Source organism: Pogoniulus pusillus, chromosome 7, assembly GCF_015220805.1.
Source record: "Pogoniulus pusillus isolate bPogPus1 chromosome 7, bPogPus1.pri, whole genome shotgun sequence".
NCBI lineage: Eukaryota > Metazoa > Chordata > Aves > Piciformes > Lybiidae > Pogoniulus > Pogoniulus pusillus.
In genome coordinates this window covers 41,578,815-41,592,685 of record NC_087270.1, presented here as the reverse complement: position 1 = coordinate 41,592,685, position 13,871 = coordinate 41,578,815, and the positions used below count along the sequence as shown (strand labels likewise).

Sequence of the window (13,871 nt, the reverse complement as noted above, 5' to 3'; positions counted from 1 at the left end):
TTAGGAGGAAGTTGTTGGTAGAGAGAGTGATTGGCATTGGAATGGGCTGCCCAGGGAGGTGGTGTTGCTTGCCTGGCAGAACAGACCAACCCCAATCTGGCTACAACCTCCCTTCAGGTAGTTGTAGACAGCAATGAGGTCACCCCTGAGCCTTCTTTTCTCCAGGCTAAACAACCCCAGAAGAGCTGCAATAAGACTTCCCTGCAGCCTTCTCCAGGCTGAACAACCCCAACTCCCTCAGCCTGTGCTCACAGCAGAGGGGTTCCAGGCCCTGGATCATTTTTGTGGCCCTCTCCTGGAGCACTCTAGTGCCCATGTTAATGTTAACATGGGATGCTCTGACTCCACACCACAGGCCCTGTGCTCTAAAACTGTGCTCATCTCACACTGAAGAGAAGGCTGCTGCACATTGCGGTGCTAGGAAGAAGCCTAGGAAGAATTCCTGCTCCTCAGAGTGAGCAAGTGCAAAGAAAACAAGACAGAGAAGGACAAAACAAATCTGCACATGCTTAAAAACTCGTTTCTGTTTGCAGCTGGTTTGAATCTAGCCAACAGAGTACAAGACATAGTGTGCACAGGCCACAGAGTGCAACCTGCCTTTTGCAAGAGGGAGCTTTGCCTTCGGGCGTGATCCTGCACACAGCAAGTGACACTCCTGTGGGTGAGTGTCAGCGTGGTGGAGGAGAGATGAGCAGTCTGCCGCTCCCCTGGTGATTAGTGCTGGAAGGAAAATAGGCTTTCCTACAACAGCTTTGCCACTGGGAGGTGGGGATGGGCAAGCGTGCCTAGAGTGGAGTGAGACCTGCCTTCCTCCTGCTGGGCACGCAAAGCAGGCTGCTTTGTCACTGCCCTCAAGTCTCTTGCTGGGAAGGAGCAGTCTGGTTTGCAGTTCCCTGCTGGCAGCACACGATGGGGAGCAGCTCGTTTGCTCCATGCCTTGCAGCTCATCTAAATGTGGGCACAGCAGGCAGGAAGGCACCGCTCCTGATACCTTAGTCAGCAGGGAGGCTGGGGTCAGGCTCCCAGAGCCTCTCACCACCGCTGCCAACACACATCTGCAGAACAGGTCACAGGAGCACAGAATCTCACAAGTAAACAGGTTGAAAAAGACCTCTAGCATCATCGAGTCCAACCTGTCACCTAACCCTTCTAATCAACTGACCCATGGCACTAAGTGCCTCATCCAGCCCCCTCTTAAACACATCCAGGGATGGGGACTCCACCGCCTCCCTGAGCAGCACATTCCAATGTGAAGAACTTCCTCCTAAAGAATGTCGACCCTAATGTCAAGGCTCTATGGGAGATCAAGTGCTGATCTTTAGTGGCCAAGAGATTGGAGATTGTAGAAAGCAGAGGATGTACTGCAGGTACTAAGATGTGACTTCTGGAGCCCCTGTTCTAAGAGGGCTGTAGAGATGCTGGAGCGTGTCCAGAGAAGGCCTCCGAGGATGCTCAGAGGCTGCAGCAGCTCTGCTGTGAGCACAGACTGAAAGAGTTGGGGCTGTGCAGGCTGGAGCAGAGGAGGCTCCCAGGGGACCTTCTTGTGGCCTTCCAGGATCTGCAGGGGGCCACAAAAAAGCTGGGGAAGACTTTTGAGGCTGTGAAGGAGTGCCAGGACTGGGGGAAATGGAGCAAAGCTGGAGGTGGGGAGAGTGAGGCTGGACGTGAGTTGCTGAGCATGAGAGTGGTGAGAGGCTGGAATGGGTTGCCCAGGGAGGTGGCTGAGGCCCCATGGCTGGAGGTGTTTGAGGCCAGGCTGGCTGAGGCTGCGTGCAGCCTGCTCTAGGGTAGGGTGTCCCTGCTCACAGCAAGGAGGTTGGAACTGGCTGTTCCTTGTGGTCCCTTCCAACCCTGAGTGATTCTATGATTCTCTGACATAGAAACTACATGGAGAAATTTGGTGCAGAGGGAAGGAAATCTCCCTGAGATAAGGGAGAACTTGTTATTTTTAATTATAATCATAACAATAACTATAATCATGACAACAACAATAACAAAGCCATAATAAGAGTAATCATAATAATAGTAATAATGAAAAATAGCTATTATTGTCAGTTACCTTCAAGGGAAAGAGATGAGACTGAGCCTGGAACAATGGCTCATTAAATTTGATGGATACCCCTACACCAGAAAACTAAATAATCATAGAATCATAGATTTAACCAGGTTGGAAGAGGCCTCCAAGCTCATCCACTCCAACCTAGCAACCAGCCCTAGACAATCAACCAGACCATGGCACTAAGTGCCCCAGCCAGGCTTGGCTTCAACACCTCCAGGCACAGAGACTCCACCACCTCCCTGGGCAGCCCATTCCAATGCCAATCACTCTCTCTGACAACAACTTCCTAACAACATCCAGCCTAGACCTTCCCTGGCACAATTTGAGGCTGTGTCCCCTTGTTCTGTTGCTGCTTGCCTGGCAGCAGAGTCCAACCCCACCTGGCTACAGCCTCCCTTCAGGAACTTAGTGCCATGATCTGGTTGACTGTATAGTGCTGGGTGCTAGGCTGGAGAGGATGATATTGGAGGTCTCTTCCAACCTGTCTGATTCTATGATCCTATGACTCAGGCAGTTGCAGACAGCAATGAAGTTTTGGAGTTTCAAGTGAAAAGGCACCTTAAAAAAAGAAAGAAAAACCAAAGCAGACAGGAGGGACCTAACTGAAGGGCGAAATGGGATCATCAGGAGCGGTCAGAATGAGGAGGACAGAGCCAGCCTGTTGAAGAGGAGAAAGACATGCTCCAAATTGCTCAGTGACCTGCAGCCAGTGCTGCGGATAGGCGAGAGGAGCCCTGCTCCCAGAGCTGCCTCCTCCATAACGCTCTCCTGAAGTTTACTGCTGGAGAAACATCTCTGATTAAATGTACACAGCATCCCGCCGGAGGTCAGCGCCTCGCTGCTGCTGCTGCTGCTGTGTATCCCAAGGTAATACCACTTTAAGCTCCACATAAACTCTCAAACAGTTCCTATCCTAAAACCAGACCCTAGGTGGTAGAGTTTTTTACGGTATGTTATAATAGTGCAATAAATCTGTTAGCTTAAAATCGAATCTCCGTGGCCTTTTAGAGAAATCATCATTAAATGCAAGGCCCTGTTAATGATGCCATCCCAGTGAAATTGTTTAATCTGCTGGGGGGGTGAAAGGTCACCAAATGAATTTTTTATAATACATCAACTTGACACGCAATAGGGAAAACTGTAATAGATAAAAGCAAAGGAAAAGGGCACTGTCTTCTTCTGATAGGTCAATAGCAGCCAAGAGAGTCACTCATCCACTTTTCCTTCACTACTGTGCTCCTTTCCCATTTAATATGGACACCCAATTAATACCTCAGCCCCATAGACAACCTCATTTTAGGTGAATTATAGCAATTTCTTCGCCCTGCTCCGAAATGAAAGTGATCACAATACATCATAGCATCGTGCGAATTAACGCTAATTGATTCGAGTTAGCCAGCCTTGATGGGCCACTTCTATAATCTGGGCCTTATTGGGAGCTGGAAGGGATGGAGGGAAGATTAGATTGCATCCCCCGTTGCTTTGACGACGGCGGTCACCTGATGGCTTGTTAGACAGTTGTACGCTTCTATTGCTGGCCCCAGTGGGGTCGTCAGTAAACTGGAGTGATGTCCAAACATCATTACACGCTGCTCCGATATTAAAGCAAAGGGATTAGCACCTTATTGCAAGCAACCTGGATTTGTCATTGTGCTGTCCTTATCCAATTTCCAGATGGTAATGTGACTGTGGCCTGCGGGCGCCAGGTCCTGCAGCCACACCAAGGTGTGTGTGCGTGTGGCTATACGTACAGCGCACACACACAAGGCATGTGCATATAGATGAGGCTCTGGCCAGCCTGATCTAGGGTAGGGTGTCCCTGCCCATGGCAGGGGCTTGGAACTAGGTGATCCTTGTGGTCCCTTCCAACCCTGACTGATCCTATGAGCCTATATATGCATGCACGCAGCCCACAAAGACCCAGCACCCCAAGCCCTTTAACCCTTTGCTCGTGAGACTCCTGCTAGCAAAGCATGTGGGGTTGTGCAGCCTGCAGCAGAGGAGGCTCAGAGCAGAACTCACTGCTGTCTACAACTACCTGAAGGGAGGTTGTAGCCAGGTGGGGTTGGGCTCTTGTCCCAGGCAACCAGAGACAGAACAAGGAGACACAGTCTCAAGTTGTGTCAGGGGAGGTCTAGGCTGGATGTTGGGAGCAAGTTGTTGTCAGAGAGAGTGATTGGCATTGGAATGGGCTGCCCAGGGAGGTGGTGGAGTCTCTGTGCCTGGAGGTGTTGAAGCCAAGCCTGGCTGGGGCACTTAGTGCCATGGTCTAGGGCTGGGTGCTAGGTTGGACTGGATGATCTTGGAGGTCTCTTCAAACCTGGTTGATTCTGTGATTCTCTGGTACCCTAAGTAACTCCATGCAAAGCCTTTCCACGTACAAGCCTCCATTGCCCCATCTTCAGTGCAGGAAGAGGTGTCTGAGCCTCTGATTTCATGACAACCATGCAACTCTTGCTGAAAGATCCTCCAACAATTCAGTTTCCCAGCTTGAAAACTCTAAGAATAAAATGTACACTGACACTGTACGTCAGGAATCAGGCTGGATTTCACTAACTGGTTTACACCATGTAGTACTGTTCATGCATGTGTTAGCCTCAGCTTTATTCTCATGGAGCTTCCTATCCCTTAGCTCCCATAAACAGCCCATTACAGAACCCCACTACTCTGATAGAGACCTCCTAGGTTATTCATGTGTACAGTTCTGCTAGACTGCTAAAGGCAATCATGGCCACAACATAAACAGGGAATGGTCCCAGAATCACTGAACTGTCCAGCCTGGAATTGACCTTAAAGAGAGAATCACAGAATAGTTTAGGATGGAAGGAACCCCAAAGCTCAGCCATAGGCAGGGACACCTCCCACTAGAACTGGTCACTCAAAGCCTCATCCAACCTGGCCTTCAACACATCCAGGGAGGTTGTGGAGCACAGAAGCACCCAATGTGATCAAAGATCAAAGTTCACATTGGGTGCTTCTGTGCTCCACAACCTCCCTGGGCAACCTGTGCCAGTGTCTCACCACCCTCACTGCAAACAACTTCTTCCTCACATCCAGTTTCAATCTCCCCTCTGCCAGTTTAAACCCATTCCTCTTTCCTGTCATTACAAGACCTTGCCAATAGTCCCTCCCCAGCCCTCCTGTAGGCCCCCTTCAGATACTTCATACAGTTCCAACCCCCCTGCCATGGGCAGGGACACCTCACACTAGATCAGGTTGCTCACAGCCCCAGGTCTTCCAGTTCTGTTGCCAGGTTCTTGCAGTTTATTCTCTGAGAAGAACTTTCTTCCTCTTTCAAATGCAAATTTCCCTCTCGGTACTTTGCACTCCTTTGCTGCTGTGCTGTCATTGTCCATTAGTGTCTGGAGCTTCCTCTCTGCTAGTTATTCTCCCAGAGTGTTTTTACAGGCAGGATATCTCCCCTCAGCCTTGCTTGGCCAAGATAAACAAACCAAACTCTTTACTAAATGATTCTATGACTCTACCCCTTTGCATCTTTAAATAAACTCCACTTCCATGATTACCTTCACTATTCTTCCCTGGTATGAACTTGAACTGAATTTGTCCTCTTTGTACATCAAAAAGCAGAGCAGCATACGCCAATCAGTGTGCCCTCCCTAGTGTCCCTGTGAGCATCTGCAGTAAAATCATGGAAGCTTAATTCTAAGTAGTTTCAAGTTTACAGCTTAAGTTTCTGAGTATCAGCTTTTGCACAGCTTCATTTCAGGGGTGCATGGCAGATCAGCCACAGCGGATGAAAAGTTGCACACCAGACAACAGTGCTACTGCACCCCAAGCACCAGGGCCAGCAGACTGAGGGAGAGGATTCTGCCCCTTTGCTCTGCTCTGGTGAGAACTCACCTGAAGTACTTTGTCCAGCTTTGGAGTCCTCAGCAGGGCACAGAAATGTTGGAATGGCTCCAGAGGGGGCCACAAAAATGATCTGAGGGATGGAGGCTTAGGGTGACCTAAGGAGGCTCAGGGGTGAGCTCATTGCTGTCTACACTTTGAGTGCTGTGTCCAGTTTTGGGCTCCTCAATTTAAGAGAGATGTTGAGGTGCTGGAAGGTGTCCAGAGAAGGGCAACAAAGCTGTTGAGGGGCTTGGAGCAGAGCCCTGTGAGGAGAGGCTGAGGGAGCTGGGGGTGTGCAGCCTGCAGCAGAGGAGGCTCAGGGCAGAGCTCATTGCTGTCTGCAGTTATCTGCAGGGAGGCTGTAGCCAGGTGGGGTTGGGCTCTGCTGCCAGGCAAGCAGCAACAGAACAAGGGGACACAGCCTCAGGTTGTGGCAGGGCAGGTCTAGGCTGGATGTTAGGATGAAGTTGCTGGCAGAGAGAGTGATTGGCATTGGAATTGGCTGCCCAGGGAGGTGGTGGAGTCTCTGTGCCTGGAGGTGTTGAAGCCAAGCCTGGATGAGGCACTTAGTGCCATGGTCTGGTTGATTGTCTAGGGCTGGGTGCTAGGTTGGGCTGGATGAGTTTGGAGTTCTCTTCCAACCTGCTTGATTCTATGATTCTATGATCTAAGTGGCTTCAGCTTTGAGGACAGGCTGAGAAAGTTGGGGCTGTTCAGCTTGGAGAAGAGAAAGAACTGGAGAGACATTCTTGGTGATGCCAGATGACAGGACAAGGGACAATGGGTGGAAGTTTCCTTTAATCATGAGGAGGATTTTTTTCCCTGTGAGGGTGACAGAACACTGGCACAGGCTGCCCAGGGGGGTTCTGGAGTCTGCCACTCTAGACATGTTCTTGTGTGATCTGGTGTAGATGATCCTGCAATGGCAGAGGGGTTGGACTGCATGAGCTTCCAAAGCCCAGCTTCCAACAGAGTCCCCACTGTGGAGTGTCATACAATCACAGAATCAAGCAGGTTGGAAGAGAACTCCAAGCTCACCCAGCCCAACCTAGCACCCACACCTAGACAATCAACCAGACCATGGCACTAAGTGCCCCAGCCAGGCTTGGCTTCAACACCTCCAGGCACAAAGACTCCACCACCTCCCTGGGCAGCCCATTCCAATGCCAATCACTCTCTCTGCCAACAACTTCCTCCTGACATCCAGCCTGGATGGTCCCTTCCAGCCCCTGACATTCTGTGATTCTGTGACATTCTTGTGGCCTTCCAGTATTTAAAGGGAGCTGAAGAGAAAGCTGGGGACAGGCTTTTTAGCAAAGCCCATGGCAACAGGTGAAAGGGTGATGATGGTTTTGAAGTAAAAGAGCGAGCTCCAGACTAGATAGAAGGAAGACACTGTACACACTGAGGGCTCTGAAACACTGACACAGTTTGCCAGGAGACATAGTAGATACCACAGCCCTGGAAACATCTTGGGACATGTTGGATAGGATTCTGGTCAATCTGGTGTACTTGAAGATATCCCTGCTTGCAGGAAGATAGGACTGAGCCAATCCAAACCACTCTGATCCTATGAGTCTCTGATAGACCCCCAAGCACAAGAATTGCTGCAGCTTTGGGGACTGAGTCAATAACTTTTAGCATCCTGCCTCTGCCTATCTATCACGGGGAGATTGAGAGTGGAGGTGAGGAGGAAGTTGTTGAGCAGGAGAGTGGTGAGAGGCTGGACTGGGTTGCCCAGGGAGGTGGTTGAGGCCCCATGGCTGGAGGTGTTTGAGGCCAGGCTGGCTGAGGCTGTGTGCAGCCTGCTCTAGGGTAGGGTGTCCCTGGGCATGGCAGGGGGCTTGGAACTGGCTGCTCCTTGTGCTCCCTTCCAGCCCTGCCTGATTCTATGACTCTATTCTATTGGAGGAAAATTCAGATCCCTACACAAGGAAAAAGTCTATTTTTGGTTGCTTTTGCTTTTTTTAAACTCAGTGCAAAGCCACCCAGAAGCCTGCCTGAAACCTACAAGGAGGTTACCAAGCCCAAACGCTCTGGGGTTAGTATGTGTCAGAATCAATTGAGTTTGAACTTCTAACCCTTCCTGCCTGTGTGGATGCAGTGTGACATAGTGAATTAGCAGTAATTCCTCGTTCAGTGCTCTGCATGGGGATTGCTGTCTGAATGAGCAGCTCTTTGATGATTTGCTTCACTTCTCTTTGCTCTGAGTTTCAAACATATTGGTTGGTTGTTGTTTTTTTCCTGCACACCCATTGTTTTTCACATGCTGTCCCAAAGTTAAGTCTTAATAAATAAAGACTGACACCCAAATATTTCACTTTCTAGGAGATTAAAGCTCCATTAGGAAGGAGAAAAATTCCCTGCTCTGGTGTGGGTGTGTGGACCAAATAGGTTCTGAGTGAATGTCCAGCTTTATACTTCTGATTTTCTATAAAGGCTGCTGTACAATCACAGAATCAAGCAGGTTGGAAGAGAGCTCCAAGCTCAGCCAGTCCAACCTAGCACCCAGCCCTAGACGATCAACCAGACCATGGCACTAAGTGCCTCATCCAGGCTTGGCTTCAACACCTCCAGGGACACAGACTCCACCACCTCCCTGGGCAGCCCATTCCAATGCCAATCACTCTCTCTGACAATAACTTCCTCCTAACATCCAGCCTAGACCTCCCCTGGCACAACTTGAGGCTGTGTCCCCTTGTTCTGTTGCTGCTTGCCTGGCAGCAGAGCCCAACCCCACCTGGCTACAGCCTCCCTGCAGACAGCTGCAGACAGCAATGAGCTCTGCCCTGAGCCTCCTCTGCTGCAGGCTGCACACCCCCAGCTCCCTCAGCCTCTCCTCACAGGGCTGTGCTCCAGGCACACACCAGATTTCCCTCTCTTGTTCTTTCCCTTTTACACTTACACTGATGTTACTCAGACTTGCCAAAAGAGGAATTTCTCCCTGCAAATGCACTGCAGTGTATGTTCATGCACAGACCTTCACAGGCAGAGGAGACTCCAGCTGTGGAAAACTGTAGCAGTCATAGCAAACTCTGCTCTCTTTCCTTGACAAACCAACGAGCTGTGCTTAAAGTGCCTCTCAAAAGAGGAGTGAAATGAAAATCATGCAAAAAGAGAATTTCAGATCATAACAGACCAGGAAGGTTTTTAAAGGCTTGGCAATGTGATACCCAGACTCACTGCCTAGCTAACCAACCACAACAAGGCTTCCAGGGCTCCTTGCAGCCTCACTGTCCTGGGCCACAAAGGCAAACATTCAGTCTCTACTGATCAAAGATCTTTTTGTTGCTGCCTTGATGCAAGAGGAGCCACTAGTCTGAAACTGCAGGGAGACTGACCCAGCAGGAGTGCAGGTTCTGTGTGTATCTGACAGCCTGATTGGATTTGGCATGACTCAGGGGTGAAGATATTTTTCTTTTCCTTCCACAGAAAAATACACTGGGATACTTGGCCTGACTTGTAATCCTGGCCCCATTATCCTTGCCTGTGCTAGCATGTGCTCCCTGAAGAGACAGACAGACAGAGGGGATACTACATGTCCCAACAGGAGAACTCTGATTTCATTTCACAAGTTATCTGTGGCCTTATTGCATCAGAAATGTCAGCCATGAGTAATTCCAGAAAAGCTGTGACTGATGGGGAGCAATAAATAACACTGTAGGAGAGTCCAAGCCACTAAGGGCAGATGAGCTCTGTGCTGGGAGCTGCTGATGTTAGTGTTCTCTTCAATACACATCCCAGGTCTTCCACTGATGTGGGGGAACTATGGCTTTAAGAGATCACTGCCCTTGTCCCTGTAATGATGCAGTCTACAGACCTCTGCTGACCCTTGCTGCTGGTTTGACAGAGAATGCATGCCTGAGAATCCAAAGCCCAGCTTCCAACAGAGTCCCCACTGTGGAGTGTCATACAATCATAGAATCAACCAGGTTGGAAGAGACCTCCAAGCTCAGCCAGCCCAACCTAGCACCCAGCCCTAGACAGTCAACCAGATCATGGCACTAAGTGCCTAATACAATCTCCTCTTGAACACCTCTGGGGATGGTGACTCCACCACCTCCCTGGGCAGCCCATTCCAATGCCAATCACTCTCTCTGACAACAACTTCCTAACAACATCCAGCCTAGGCTTCCTCTGGCACAGCTTGAGACTGTGTCTGCTTGTTCTATTGCTGTTTGCCTGGCAGAAGAGACCAACCCTACCTGGCTACAACCTCCCTTCAGGTAGTTGTAGACAGCAATGTGCTGCCATTTGTGCCTGAATAAAAGGCAGCCCCAAGGTTTCTTCCCAGACACATAGAAGAGGGCAGCCCTCTCCTTCAGATGATCTTTGCTTCTTCCTCTTTGTGCTGCATCACCGATGCCTTCAGGAACCCATGGGCATGGAATAAGGCTCTGGAAATAACTGAGTCCAAAACAGCTACCCCTTGTACCTTTCCAAGCATGCAGCTGGCTTTAGAGTGAGTCCAAAGGAAAACTAGAGAATGGATCAGAGGGATGAAGCACCACTGCTGTGAAGAAACTTGAGTGAGTTGGAGATGCTCATCCTGGAGAAGAGGACCCCAAGGAGCCTTGTTGTGGTGTTTCAGTCCTTAAAGGGGGCTTATAAGAAACATGGAGACAGTTTTCTCAGCAGCACCTGCTGCAAAAGGTGATGGTTTTAAACTAAACCAGGGGAAATCTAAACTATATAAAAGGAAGAAGTTGTTTATGAGGGTGGTGAAACACTGGCAGAGGATACCCAGAGCAGCTGGAGATGCCTCATCCCTGGAAACATTCCAGATCAGGCTGGATATGGCTCTGAGCAACCTGATCCTGCAGATGTCCCTGCTGACTGAAGTGAGGTTATCCTAGGTGACTTCCAAGTGTCCCTTCCAACCGAAACCATGCTATGATTCTGTGCTTGCCTCTCTTGTTCTGGCCACCAGTACTGAGCAGACTGAATGAGGGATCTCATTCCTGTCACACTTTGCCATCTTGGGATGGCATAAAGGCAGACAACCTTTTCTATCACAGTAGTGACAGGAAGAAGTAAAACTTCTTCTAACACCTGAAGCTGTCTCATTTTGCAGCACCTTACATTGTAGCACAGGTGTCACAGAATCACAGAACTGTTTTGGCTGGAAGGGACCTCTAAGATCATTGAGTCTAACCATTAACCTATCACCGCTATGGCCATTAAACCATGTCCCAGAGTGCCACATCCACCAGGGACAGTGACTCCACCACCTCCCTGGGCAGCCTGTTCCAATGCCTTACCAAGGAATTGCTCAACACATCCTGCCCAAACATTCCCTGGTACAATTTCAGGCCATTTCTTCTTGTTCTATCCCTTGTCCCATCACTTGTTCCTTGAGAGAAGAGACTGACCCCCACTCGGCTCCAAGCTCCTTTCAGGGAGTTACAGGCAGTCAGAAGGACTCCCCTCAGCCTCCTTTTCTCCTGAACAACCCCAGGCCCCTCACCTGCTCCTCACCAGACCTTCCCCAACTCCATTACCCTTCTCTGCACTCATCTCCCACTGACAAGAGCAATACAAATGGTATTGTATAACTTCAGAGCCTGGCCCTGGTGTAAGATTTGATCTTGCAAATAATGACACAGCATCACTTCAAACCCCCCACCAACCTCAACAAAACCAAACCAAACAACACAGTAAAGCAAAGCTTGTTCTGGTCACAGAGAAGTGTCCTTTCTGTGGGTGCTTCATTGCCATCAGTGCCTAGCAGAAGAGTTAAGCATCTCAACAGTAGTTTGCACCACTAGCAGCCAAGAGCCACCAGGATGGTAGAGAAGGACCAGTGGCAGATTTCAGAGGCTATGGTGTTAATTAGAGAATTAAGTCCTGGACAAATGCAATTTCTTCCTTGCTTAGGTAGGATATGCTTATGATTGGGTAAGGCTCAGTAGTGCACAACATCACAATGTAACATCATGCAACATCAAGAGAGCACACAATCAGTTTGCCAAACATCAAATCCCATCTCCCCTATTAAAAGCAGATGGGATATTACCTTTTTCATATTTCCCATGTGCTTTTGATACAGATTCCAGATCTGAGGGTGAAATGCAGTGCTGTCTGCCCTCTTCCCAACCCTCCTCCTCACTGCCTTGTCTGCAGATAAGGGCTGCCATCTGGGCCATGCAAATGGTGGCTGCAAGAGGCTGAGTAGAAGAAAATGGGGACAAAGGAAGCAGAGACAGAAAGGGTTATTGAATCATAGAATCATAGCATCAATCAGGTTGGAAGAGACCTCCAAGCTCATCCAGTCCAACCTAGCACCCAGCCCTATCCAGTCAACTAGACCATGGAAGCAAGTGCCTCATGCAGGCTTTTCCTGAACACCCCCAGGGATGTTCAAGACTATTGGTTGCTATGGAGGAATGGAAAGATGTATGTTTCAAAAGCTGAGTCTTGGTACAGAAGAGCAATAAAAAATGACTATCTGGAAAAGAGACTAAGATTTTGGTAGGTGACAGAGCTCAAAAGATTGCTTCCATTGAGAAAGTTACAAAGCAAAGGACTCTTCCCTGATGTTCTGTCAAATTCACCTGCAGGCCTGATGCTGTGACTGCACTGAGAAACCCTGGAGGTATCTGGAGGAGGAGGAGGAGGAGGAAGAGGAAGAGGAGGAGGAAGCCTCAATGCCCAGAAACTCACTGATATAACAGGGAAGGAAAGAACAAGAAGCTATCATGGGAAGTGGGAGGGAGAGGCTGGCAGGAGAAACCAGACAAGTGCTTGTGACTGTAAAAACAAGGAGAGAATCCAACTGCTAGACACACATTCAGGCAGCTGGGGATGTGTGCAGCTCTTGAATCTTCATCACTAGATCTCTTTCTTCTAGAATGTTACCCAAAAGCAGAGGTCAGTGCTGAGGTTTCAAAGTGGACAGCAGTGGCTTGGATCATAGAGGCCTTAAATTTCAAAAGCATATGAATCAAGGTTTAGATTTACAAGTTACTTAAGGCAGCAACCCATCATAGAATCATAGACTCAGTCAGGGCTGGAAGGGAGCACAAGGAGCAGCCAGTTCCAACCCCCTGCCATGCCCAGGGACACCCTACCCTAGAGCAGGCTGCACACAGCCTCAGCCAGCCTGGCCTCAAACACCTCCAGCCATGGGGCCTCAACCACCTCCCTGGGCAACCCATTCCAGCCTCTCACCACTCTCCTGCTCAACAACTTCCTCCTCATGTCCAATAACACATCTTTGGTGCTGCATCACTTTACAAACATTCCTAGATGTAATTGTTTAAAACCTAAAAGCTATTACAGCCTGGACTTTCAAACCATTGATTTCACCCAATGCTTTATCTTTTCAAGGCAGAATTCCAGGAAGTCTGTTCCTGATTTAAGGCATCCTGGACATCTCTGCACTACTGCAAAGATTTGTGAGCAGCAACAGAATAACATGGTAAATCTCACTCAGGAGTCCAGCTAGTACCTAGAATCCATAGAATCAGCCAGGTTGGAAGAGAGCTCCAAGCTCATCCAGGCCAACCTAGCACCCAGCCCTGGCCAACCAACCACACCATGGCACTAAGTGCCCCAGCCAGGCTTGGCTTCAACACCTCCAGCCACACAGACTCCACCACCTCCCTGGGCAGCCCATTCCAATGCCAATCACTCTCTCTGACAACAACTTCCTAACAACATCCAGCCTAGACCTCCCCTGCCACAACTGCAGAGTCTGTCCCCTTGTTCTGTTGCTGGGTGCCTGGCAGCAGAGCCCAACCCCACCTGGCTACAGCCTCCCTGCAGGCAGCTGCAGACAGCAATGAGCTCTGCCCTGAGCCTCCTCTGCTGCAGGCTGTACACCCCCAGCTCCCTCAGCCTCTCCTCACAGGGTTCCAGGCCTCTCAACAGATTTTTTGCCCTTCTCTGGAGTAGCTCCGTAATGGAAACTTGTCTCAGCATGGGTAGTGGTATTTCAGTCAATAGAGAACTGAGTCCC

The 13,871-nt window shown here is 49.6% G+C and overlaps 1 protein-coding gene across 1 annotated transcript in view; it reads right to left on the bottom strand.

The window, feature by feature from the left end:
* The window catches only part of PKHD1 (PKHD1 ciliary IPT domain containing fibrocystin/polyductin), a 296,674-nt gene that overhangs the window by 20,040 nt on the left and 262,763 nt on the right, over nt 1-13,871 (bottom strand). The gene's annotated exons all lie outside the window — the stretch shown is intronic.